This window comes from Phyllobates terribilis, unplaced genomic scaffold (assembly GCF_046119375.1).
Source record: "Phyllobates terribilis strain yellow unplaced genomic scaffold, ASM4611937v1 Scaffold_1__5_contigs__length_1240528914, whole genome shotgun sequence".
NCBI classification, from domain to species: domain Eukaryota; kingdom Metazoa; phylum Chordata; class Amphibia; order Anura; family Dendrobatidae; genus Phyllobates; species Phyllobates terribilis.
Window position 1 is genome coordinate 1,063,224,408 of NW_027362761.1, and position 12,208 is coordinate 1,063,236,615.

At 44.4% G+C, this 12,208-nt stretch overlaps 1 protein-coding gene across 3 annotated transcripts in view; it reads left to right on the forward strand.

Moving 5' to 3' along the window:
• Positions 1 to 12,208, forward strand: part of SGCZ (sarcoglycan zeta) — a 1,689,841-nt gene that overhangs the window by 1,419,407 nt on the left and 258,226 nt on the right. The gene's annotated exons all lie outside the window — the stretch shown is intronic.

A 12,208-nucleotide genomic window follows, 5' to 3' on the forward strand; every position in this document is an offset into this window, starting at 1 on the left:
TATTATTTTACTTTTATTGCAGGAGATCGGTTGCTTTAGCTGGAATGGGCATGATGGTAAGTATGGTTTAATTTAGAACAATAAAGAATTGTGTGTTTATTTCAATTAAAGGACTTTATTCTGGGTGTTTGTGTTTTTTTTTAACTTTGACTATGGGATTAGCAATGGGGGTGTCTTATAGACGCCTCTCCATTACTAACCTGGGCTTGATGTCAGCTGGCATTATAAGCTGACATCAACCCCAGGCCTATTACCCTACTGCCACCGCTACAGGGCAGTGGGAAGAGCGAGGCTAGGTGCCAGAATTGGCGCATCCTATGGATGCGCCATTTCTGGGGTGGCTGACGGCTGGTGTTTCTAGCCTGGGAGGGGGCCAATATTCATGGCACCATTCCTGGGCTATTAATATCAGCCCCCAGCTGTCTGCCTAGCCTTTGCTAGCTATTAAAATAGGTCCCCCATTTTAATTGCTAGTAAAGGCTAGGTATTCAACTGGGGGCTGATATTAGTAGCCTGGGAAGCTCCGTGGGTATTACGCCCTTCCCAGGCTTCAAACATCTGCCCCAGTCGTCTGCTTAACCTCCGCTAGAGAATAAAATTACGGGGAACCCCACGCCAATTTTTTTTTTAATAAATCCTTTATTTTAACACTAAAGGACAAGTACAGTACTCAACACTATCACAGGACCTATTAAATATGTGACTGACATGTTTCTATCTATCTAATCTATGTGTGATACTCTATTCTTTCTGTTCTAAATTGTCGGGTACCGATGCTGAATTGCCGGCCGGCTTTTTTTAAAGAGACGGTGCATGAAAACACTATTATTTTTTTTAATAAATCCTTTAACACTAAATGACAAGTACAGTAACCAACACTGTCACTGTACTTCTTATATGTGTGACTGACATGTTTCTATCTATCTAATCTATGTGTGGTGCTCTATTCTTTCTGTTCTAAATTGTCGGGTACCGGTGTATGCTACTGCGGAATTGCCGGCTTTTCATGCTTCACTGTGAGCACTGTTCCCATCGATTTGGGCAACCACTGTAATGCCACAACCACCAAGGCTGTGACATTACAGTGAGTGGCAGACAATCCCTGCATGATGTGAAAAATCCAGTTACGCTTTTTGTGCACGAACAGTTATCGAACATAACCTCGAAAAACCGAATTTTTTGCAAATCGTTCGCGTTCGTCGAACGACTCGAACACTGCCCAAAACAGCTCAAATTTGAGATTGGCGAACAGTTATAGTCGAACACCGCTCATCTCTAGCCATGACGTGGTGGCCAGATTCCGCCTCCACATGCCTAAAAGGCCCAATTTCAAGTGCAAGCAAGCTAGCAGTATGGTATTGCAGCCTGGGGGTGGGTGGGTGGCAGGCTGCACACTTACGCTTGCATTCCAAGAAAACAAAGCAGATGCTAACTTCTATCATCATCATCATGCTCCTCACCTTGGTACTCTTAACTCCCCTGATGGAGAAGCCAGGGCCCACCGGAGGAGTCTGGTTGTCTGGTGGGCTCGGCCAATGCTGCCCTAAAGCAGGCCAGGCTAAGAAAAGGGTGGGGAAGATTACCGGGACAAATAGGGGTGGCTGGGGACCGTTTATGGACACCCGGCTGCCCCCTGGCGGCTGGGGACCAAGCGTGGACACCCGGCCGCCGGGCGGCTGGGGACTGAGTATGGATACCAGGCCGCCGACGCAGCCATGACGTGGTGGCCAGATTCCGCCTCCACATGCCTAAAAGGCACAATTTCAAGTACAAGCAAGCAGTATGCTATTGCAGCCTGGGGGTGGGTGGCAAGCTGCATACTTGCACTTGCATTGCAAGGAATGGGGGAGGTACAATTGAACACTGCCCTGGGACAAGGACTTGCAAGTCTAATGCAGCAAGAATCACTTCTGATGGGCACACTTTTAGGCAGTGACGTGGGTGTCAGAGATGCTTCCAGGGGTCTTCCCCATGCTATTCCCATGTCTTTTCAGCACTGTATGCATGTGTCACACAGCACATGGCCAGATAAGGTTGTAAAATGTTAAAATGACATTTCCCAGTGAATGCATTTGTCACAGTTGAAAGCAATACAAAAGTGCCAAAAAATCATAAAAAATGCTACTTGTGAACATAGCCCGAGGTGTGGAGGAGTATTTTTGTTTTTGGTTAATTATTTTATCTAATACACAAGTCTTTACCCTGGAAAGGATGTTCCTTAACATATTTCACAGGAAAACTGTTTCAGTTTTGTTTTTGAACGTTTTATTGTGAGCCCGTAAAAGTGGCTTAATACCTCTGTCCACGTTTTTGATAGCAGTGACCTGGGGGTCAGAAATGCTTCCTGGGGCCATGCTGTCCCCATGTCATTTGAGCACTGTCACTATCGTTTTGGGCACTTTTTAGGCTTTCTACAGACTGCCGGGGGTGGCGCCGCAAAAATGCTCGGGTCTCCCATAGACTAACATTGGGCTCGTTGCTCGGGTCGAGCACTCGATTATCACCGTGAGCTCGGCCCGAGCTTCGAGCACCCGAGCATTTTAGTACTCGCTCAACACTATAGATTAACCTTAATGAACAGACCTGGTTAACAATACATTTTATTATATCATTATATGGCAATAAAGCTTTGTTTCTATGTGGGAATAATTGTATTTTTTTGCACTGTTTAGTGGTAAAATGTATTTTATTACGATATAGCAAATTTGTTTAAAACTAGAATTGAAATTGAATGATTCTATGTGTATTCCAAGCATCAAGCTACAAAGTTTTCTCTCTGTGCTATGAGGGTGCTGAAGTACGCTTTCTACATATTAAACTGTGTACCAAATTACTATGAAAATTGGATTTAAGTGTCATAAAGATGTAATTTTTAGTTTTTAAAATAAACTGATGGATGGTATTGTGTTTCAGGGCTCTCTGGATCACTGAAATCAATCTCAAACATCTGCGATAATTAGTTTGCCAGGTGAGCCCAATTAAAGGAAAACTACTTAAGAAGGACGTTCCACATTATTAAGCATGGAACAGGCAGGTCAAGTGCTGGCGGGCATGGCTGATATACATGCTTTCATCTGTGCCTACTGATCACCCGCAGACACTGACATGCTGCGTGTCTATTAAGACCGAAGAATGTCAATTTCTCTTGTGGAGTCTCTAGTCTCTGCAAGAGAAATCTGATCAGTACAATGTATTGAATGTGACGAATCCGCATGGTTCCACGGATACATGCGGATTTACTTGCGTTCTATAGAACACAGCGCTTTGGACACAGCATGAAGTATACTGCATCCAAAGCGCTGCTTTTCTGGATCGTATGCACATACCCTAACCCCTGGATTACCGTTGGACCAGGGGTGAGTATTTTTGCTGTGTCCAAAATTCTGCGTTCTAATGCCGTACTTGTTTTGTCAGTACATGCGGATCCACAGCATGTGATGACATTTCAATCGGTCAAAATCTACAGCAGAGATTTGCGTCTCCGCTACAGAAATTGATATGCTATGGGTGAGTTTATGCAGTGACAAAAACAAGCACAGTGGGCATGGGAATTCATATAAATAAAATAAAATGAAGAATTAAATTAAAAAAATGGAGTGGGCTTCCGCGTCATTTTCATAACCAGCAGAGGGAAAACTGATGGCTGGGGGCTGATATTACTAGCCGGGGAAGGGGCCATTAGCCAAAGATGTTCCCTAGCTATTAATAACAGCCCACACCTGTTTGCTTAGCCTTTACTGGCTAGATTAAAGGGTGACGACAGGAAAAAAGTGACATAGGGTCCCCCTATATAATCTAACCAGCAAAGGCTAAACAGACAGCTGTGAGCTGATATTAATAGCCAGGAAAGGGGCCATGGATCCTGGCCCCCTCTGAGGCTAATAATATCAGCTCTCAGCCACCCCAGAAATGGCACATCCATAAAATGTGCCAATTCTGGCACTTAGCCTGAGCTCTTTCCACTGCCCTGTAGCTGTGGCAAGTGGGGTAATAGGGTTGAGGTTAATGTCAGCCTTGAGTTGGTGGCTGACATGAAAACCAGGTTAGTATTGGAGAGGCGTCTATAAGACGCCCCCATTATTAACCTTGTAGTAAGATTTTTGACATTTTTTAAATAAAGACAAGGTCAGAATAAAATCTTTTATTTAAATAAAATTCCACACGGTTTGAATAATTTATTTAAAAATAAAAAACACTCTATACTCACCTAACACCCAATCTCGAAACCCTTGTCTCCTGTAAGAAACCAAAAATAGAAAACAACAATATCTTTCACTTGTCTGCCGTCATGACATAATCCACAGTGACCCACGGCGAACCGGGTCACTTCTACATCAGCCACATCAAAAATCACTGATGTGACTGTTGTCAGTGTATAGCACTGTGCTGCAGGAGTGAGGTTGCAGGAGAGAGGTTGCTTGAGTTGAAACAGCTGAAGATCAGCTGAGAGCTCCGGTGACCTCATTTATGGCATCAGTGTTGAGTGGGAAAATTCTCACGCAGCACCAGAGCCATAAGTGAAAGCTCTCAGCTGATCTTCCGCTGTTTAAAATCCAGTGACCTCAGTGCTGGCAGCTCAGCGCAATACACTGCGGGAGTGATCACTCTAGGTGAGTATAATATGTTTATTATTTTTATTAAAATCATTATTTATTTAAACTTTTTTTTACTTTCACTTTCACTAGTCAAGCGCCGGCTGATTAAAGATTACTCCTCCCATCAGTGGCTCTTGCGCTGCTTGTGTACTGTGACAGAAGGTGCTGGATGATGGGGGTAGTAGTCCCATCAGCCGACGCCTGTGACCCGCTGTAATCTTTTTACTGTGGGTCACTGTCACCACTGCGGGATTATGCTGACATCGCTACTGCCGATCACAGCCCCTGTTTCCCAAGCTGTCACACAGCGTGTTCAGGGCCGACTTGCCGATTTTTGCACAAAAGACTCGGGAACCAGAACACGAATCCGAATGTGCAATGTTTGTGCCAAATTTGAAAAAAATTAACATTTGCCGAATATGTTTATTCATCTCTACTAGTCACGCCCCTGCAGGCTTTCCTCCGATCACGGCATTGTGATTCCACCATTCCAATTACAGTTTGCTCAAGTCATGGAATCCGCTGGCTCCCAAGCTTCCTCTATCTCAGACCTGTACCAGGAAGTCTCCCATCAGAAAGACCAGCAGGATAAAAAAATTTCCTACCTATGGACAGTGACCACCTGCCTGGATACACTGACATCTGTGGATGAATCTGCGCCTCCCCAAGCTGCGACAATATCGGCTGTGACCCATCAGATTGCTAGCTATATTCTTGGTTCCCCACGAAATCTGTCAGCCCCTCCATGATACGGCAGTGATCCTGGCATATGTCGAGGGTTCTTTTGCGACTGATAGAACCCTCCTGTTTGTTTTTTCTATCTTGTGTTTTGCGGTCACGTGACCATGGGCCTTTATATTCCAGCTCCGCCCTTCTGGCTGTGCTGGTCTTCACTGTTTGACTGTTTCTCTAGGCTGGTGCTTCGGTGCCTTTCTCTGTCAAGTTTGCTTGGTCCTCTGGGACCTCTAGTATATTTTGTCAGTTTGTCTTTTTGTGTTCTGCAACAACTTCTGTTTAGGAGGTGTCCCATTTTTGTCCCAGTCCTTAGTTCTTTTAGGGACCCCTCCCTTAATTCTCTAGGTCTTCGTTCAGACTAGCCGAGGACTAAGGCGGGTCTGTTCACTAGGAACAGGCAGCCCGCTACATCATAGGGATTCAGCTTAGTCTTACTGTAGGGACTGCTTTCCCCTATCTTTCCTTAGAACATGTTGCAGATCATAACAGTAAGTCCAGCCCAAAATACTAAAAGGAAAGAAATTCGGGGATCAGTATGGTTTCCATCCAGGATTTGGCTCAACACCTGCAGGGATTGTCTCTGGAGGTGGCCGAGCTTCAGCAACACGTGAGTAGCTGTTCTGGAACGCATTTTGTCAAACCCAAGGTAGGACTGCCTGATGTTTTTTATGGTAAACAGCAAGATTTTTTTTTCCTTTAAAAATGCTTGTTTGTTATATTTTCGTTTGAGACCAAGATCCCCTGGGAGTGAATCACAGTGCATTGGTTTCATTATGTCACATTTACGCAATTAACCACAGGGGTGGGCCTTTTCTCTCCAGCCTAATGATCCATGTTTAAGGTCTGTTGAAGAATTTTTTTCTGCTATGGGGCTATTATATAGCGATCCTGATCGAATCTCATCTGCTGAATCAGAACTTAGACGTTTGAATCAGGGGTTAGATGATGTTGAAAATAATTGCACACACTTCAGGAGATGGGCTTCAGAAGTTAAGTGAAATGATCCTGCGCTGAGATGTTTATTTCTTGCTGGTCTGAGTGAAAGGGTTAAGGATTTGCTAATTGCATTCCCTGCACCTGAGACACTGCAGGAAGCTATGCAGCTAGCTGTTCGTATAGACAGGAGACTGAGGTGCAGGCTCAATGAGGTAAAGACTCCTGTAATGTCAGTTCCTAGTCCCCAGAAATCTGCTCTGACGGCGGGGAACCGATGGAGGTTGGAGGAATGTCACTCCGCTCTCAGGAAAGAGACCGGAGGTTCGCCGAGGGATTGTGTCTTTATTGTGGTAAAGCTGACCATTTGATTAAGTATTGTGAGCATCGTTTAAGTAAAGAATAAAAAAAGGTCAGTTACGCCTGTATAGCTTGTTTACGCTCTGCAGGAGTATTTCCTTCTGGGAGTACTACTCTGCAGGGAGATTTGATTAAATTTCAGGTATTTGTGGATTGTGGTTCAACACTTAATGTGATTGATAAAGGGTTTTTGGAAAACCTTAAATTGAAATCCAAACCTTTGTCATAACCTATTTCTGTGGTTGCAATTGATAACACTCCCTTGAAATGTATTACTCACAAGACTGCTGCATTTCCCCTCACTATCAATGGAGTTCACCAAGAAATTTTGGACTTGGTTGTTTTGGATAATTTGCCCTCTCCAGTTGTTCTAGGATTGCCTTGGTTAAAACTGCACAATCCTTTATTGGACTGGTCTACTAACGTGATTAACTCTTGGAGTCCGAAGTGCTATGATAAATGTTGTAATGGTCGCATTGCGGTTGTGGAAAAAGGGGAATTACTGGTACCTATTCAAGATATTTGGAGGGTTTTTTCAGAGGAGGAGTCGCAAGTTTTACCTCCTCATAGGGATTATGATTGCCCCATTGAGTTTGTTCCGGCTGCTACTCTTCCAAAAAGTCACTTGTTTAATCTGACTATCCCTGAAAGAAAGGCCTTGGAGGAGTACATAGAGACTAGCCTGGCTGCTGGTCACATTAGACCTTCTAAGTCGCCTGTGGCAGTTGGATTCTTCTTTGTTAAAAAAAAAGACGGCGGTTTACGTCCATGTCTGGATTTTCGTGAAATTAATAAGGTCTCTGTATGCAATTCCTACCCATTGCCATTAATTCCTGACTTGTTTAACCAGTTAGTGGGAGCCAAGTGGTTCTCCAAAATTGATCTCCGGGGGGCATACAATTTGTTACGAGTGAAGGAGGGTGATGAATGTAAAACTGCTTTTAACACTCTGGTAGGTCATTTTGAGAATCTGGTGATGCCTTTTGGTCTTACTAATGCACCTGCATTTTTTCAGAACCTTATTAATGACATCCTGAGACCTTTGATTGGTAAGAATATGGTTGTGTATTTGGATGACATTTTCATTTATTCACCAGATCTAGAGTCCCATTGGCAGAGTGTACGTGAAGTTTTGCAGTTATTGAGTGATAATTCACTCTTTGCTAAGCTGGAGAAATGTGAGTTCGCTGTGCAGAAAATTAGTATTTTGGGCTACATTGTCTCCAGCGAGGGTTTTGAGATGGACCCCGTGAAGGTTCAGGCTGTGCAGGAATGGCCTAGGCCTATTGGTTTGAAATCTATACAGAGATTTTAGGGTTTTGCCAATTATTGCAGGAAATTCATTAAGAATTTTTCTGTAATTGTTAAACCTCTAACTGATCTCACCAGGAAAGGTGCGAATACAACCTAGTGGACTACTGAGGCCATTGTTGCGTTTGAGATTCTCAAAGAGAGGTTCAGTTCTGCCACCATCCTTATGCAGCCTGATGAGACCAAGCCTTTTTTGGTCGAGGTCGATGCTTCATCGGAGGGGGTCAGAGCAGTTTTGTCTCAGGAGAACAAGGGTGGAGTACATCCTTGTGTCTTCTTTTCGAAAAAATCTCGAACCGAACTGAATTATGATGTTGAAAATCGGGAGTTGTTGGCTATTAAACTTGCGTTTGAACATTGGCGTCATATTTTGGAAGGCGCTAGATTTCCTATTCAGGTTTTCACAGATCATAAGAATTTGATCTATCTGGATGCTGCCAAGCGCTTGAATGCCCGTCAAGCTAGGTGGGCACTTTTTTTTTCTCGGTTTCATTTTTCTGTTACCTATATCCCTGGTACTAAGAATGTTAAAGCCGATGCTTTATCTCACAGCTTCTCTCCTACAGTCGGTGCCGAGGAGAAGGAGAGCATTTTACAGAAAGGAGTTGTGGTGGCGGCTTTGGACTCTGTTTTGGAGAATGGGATTCTGAAAGCTCAAGATGATGCTCCATCTAACACTTTCCATGGGAGGTTGTTCGTGCCTAGAGCCTTTAGGAGAGATTTGGTGGTGGAGTGTCATGAGTCTCAGTTGGCAGGTCATCCAGGAATTTCAGAGACTAAGAGACTTATCAGTCGCAGTTTTTGGTAGCCTGGATGGCAGAAGGAAGTCATCAAGTGGGTGCGTCAGTGTACTGTGTGTGCTTGGGCAAAGGCTTCACATACTCCTGCTGCAGGGTTGCTTTGCCCTCTGGAGATTCCTAGTGCACCTTGGACGCATCTCACAATGGATTTTATTACTGATTTTCCTGTGTCTGAGGCTTTTACTGTCATCTGGGTGGTCGTGGACCTTTTTAGTAAGATGTGTCATTTGGTTCCATTCATTAAGTTGCCCTGCGCCAAGACACTCGCTAAGGCGTTTGTTAAGGAGATTGTCAAGCTCCATGGCATTCCCACGGATATTGTTTCTGATAGAGGACCTCAGTTTGTGGCTCGCTTTTGGCGTGCTTTTTGTGACAGGTTGGGAGTCTATTTCTCATTTTCATCTGGTTATCATCCGGAGTCTAATGGACAGACTGAAAGAAAGAACCAGGATGTTTAACAGTATTTGTGTTGTTTTATGGCGGACAATCAAGAGGTGTGGTCTGAATTTCTGCCTCTCGCAGAATTTGCTCTTAACAATCATTCATCCTCCTCTGCTGGGTGTTCTCCTTTTTTTTGTTGTACTGGGAGACATCCGTCTTTTGGTTCGTTCTCCAAATTGGGGTCGTCGGAGGAGAATTTTTCCGGTGATTTGGAGAGAGTTTGGACTAATGTACGTTGCAACCTTCAAGAGGCTAACAAGAAGTCCAAGAAGTATTTTGACAGGAAACGTAAAGAGGTTTTGTTTACTGTGGGTGACATGGATTGGTTGTCCTCGAAGAACCTGCGGTTGAGGATTCCCTCTAAAAAACTGGGTCCTAAGTTTGTGGGTCCTTTTAAGTGCTTCAGGTTGTTAACCAGTCTGCTGTTAGGTTGGATGTCCCTACTTCCTGGAAGATTAATCCTGTGTTTCATGTTTTCTTGTTGAAAAAGGCTGACATATCTGATAGGGACGCCACTGTCACAGTTCCTCCTGTGGTGGAAGAAGACGAATATGAAATTTCTCGTATCTTGAATTCTAGATGGCATAGAGGGAGATTACAGTATCTTGTCTCCTGGAAGGGTTTCGGTCCCGAAGACAACTCCAGGGTAAGGACGGATGATGTCTCTGCTCCTAGGCTTGTTAAAGCTTTCCACAGGAGGTTTCCGGATATGCCTGGACCTGGAGAATCCGGAGGATCCTCATAAAAGAGGGGGTACTGTTAGAACCCTCCTGTTTGTTTTTTCTATCTTGTGTTTTGCGGTCACGTGACCATCTGCCTTTATATTCCAGCTCCGCCCTTCTGGCTGTGTTGGTCTTCAGTGTTTGATTGTTTCTCTAGCTTGGTGCTTCGGTGCCTTTCTCTGTCAAGTTTGCTTGGTCCTCTGGGACCTCTAGTACATTTTGTCAGTTTGTCTTTTTGTGTTCTGCAACAACTTCTGTTTAGGATGTGTCCCATTTATGTCCCAGTCCTTAGTTCTTTTAGGGACCCCTCCCTTAATTCTATAGGTATTCGTTCAGACTAGCCAAGGACTACGGCGGGTCTGTTCACTAGGAACAGGCAGCCCGCTACATCGTAGGGATTCAGCTTAGTCTTACTGTAGGGACAGCTTTCCCCTATCTTTCCTTAGTACATGTTGCAGATCATAACAGCGACAGTCAAGAACATTTAATCCATTCCTGTCCTGTAAAACCTGGAAACTCCAAAGCCTAGGGTCTGTTGTAGGGACTACCCTGGGCAAGGAATACTCCTCTCCTCTGGACTCTGGTTCAGCAGGAAATTTTATTCAACAGGTCATTGTGAAGCAGTATCGAATCCCCATCCAACATCTGCAGAATCCATTGGTGGTTTCATCCGTGGATGGTAGACCTTTATCTGAGACCATCCATTTAGTTTCTGAGCCTGTGGAACTTTGGGTAGGAATGCTACACTCGGAGAATATTCCTCTATATGTGCTGTCAGGTTTGTCTCATCCTCTGCTTCTAAGTCAGCCATGGCTGCAAAAACACGAGCTTGTCTTGAACTGGAAATCCAGGGAAGTACTCCATTGGGGTCAGGTGTACCACAAGAGTTGCTTACTTCCCATTTGTCCTGATCAACCACCAGCTACTCCTTATATGCTAATGTCTTCAATAAAAAGGAGGCTGAGACGCTATCATCTCATAGGCCATACGACTGTCCTATCGACTTTCTTCCTGGCTCTCTGCCTCCACGAGGCCATATCTACCCTCTGTCTCATGCTGAGACCCTAGCCATGTCCAAGTATATCAATGAGAATCTTGCCAAGGGATTTATACAGAAGTCACCTGTCATGGCTGGAGCAGAATTTTTCTTTGTAAAGAAAAAGGATGGCTCACTTCGACCCTGTATCAATTATAGGGGACTAAACCAGATAACGATCAAGAAAAAATATCCTCTGCCCCTCATTTCTGAGTTGTTTGATCATCTCAAAGGTTCCAAAGTCTTCACAAAACTTGACCTGCGGGGAGCGTATAACTTGATCCAAATATGCCAGGGGAACAAATAGAAGACAGGCTTTAACACTCGCAAAGGTCATTCTGAGTATTGTGTCATGTTGTTTGGGCTGTGTAATGTGAACGATATCTTCCGGGACCTCCTCTACTCGTGTATGGTAATTTGCCTGGAAGACATATTGGTGTTCTCTCCCAATCTGCCCACACACCGGAGGGATGTTTGCCAGGTTCTGCAGAGATTAAGGAAGAATTGTCTCTATGCCAAGTATGAGAAGTGCATCTTTGAGAAAACCTCTCTTCCATTTCTAGGGTATATCATCTCTGAGATCGGTCTGACAATGGATCCCAAGAAGGTGTTTGCCATCCTGAAGTGGCCCCATCCTGGTGGTCTGAAAACTGTCCAGCAGTTTCTTGGATTCACTAATTATTACTGCCAGTTCATTCAGCATTTCTCCTCTCGGACTGCTCATATTTCTGCCCTGAACTGCAATGGGGCTATGCCTAAGGTCTGGCCGAAAATGCCTGTCTCCTTAAAACAGCCCTTCTCGTCCACTTCTGTGTTACATTGTAAGCAATACTTTTTGGAAGTGGATGCTTTTTCTTCTGGGGCTGGAGCCGTTCTTACCCAGAAGTCTTCTTCCGGCCATATGGTGTGCTGTGGTTTCTTTTCCAAAATCTTCTCAACTCCTGAACGCAGCTACTCAATAGCCAATCAAGAACTGTTGGCAATAAAACTGGCTCTGGAGGAGTGGCAATTTTTGTTTGAAGAAGCGATGCATCCTGTGGTTATTTACACTGACCATAAGAATCTAGCCTATCTGCAGTCTGCACAGCTGCTAAATCCACATCAAGCTAGGTGGTCTGTCAAGGTTCCACCCCTCAGTGTGTCTGGGATGCAGTTACTGACAGCTCAGCTGTCCTATCTGGTGCAGTGGCATGCTGGAGATGTCAGTACTGTGATTGACAGCTCGACAATCAAATCTGGTACAGGGATGTGCTGAAGCTGTCAGTGTGTTGATTG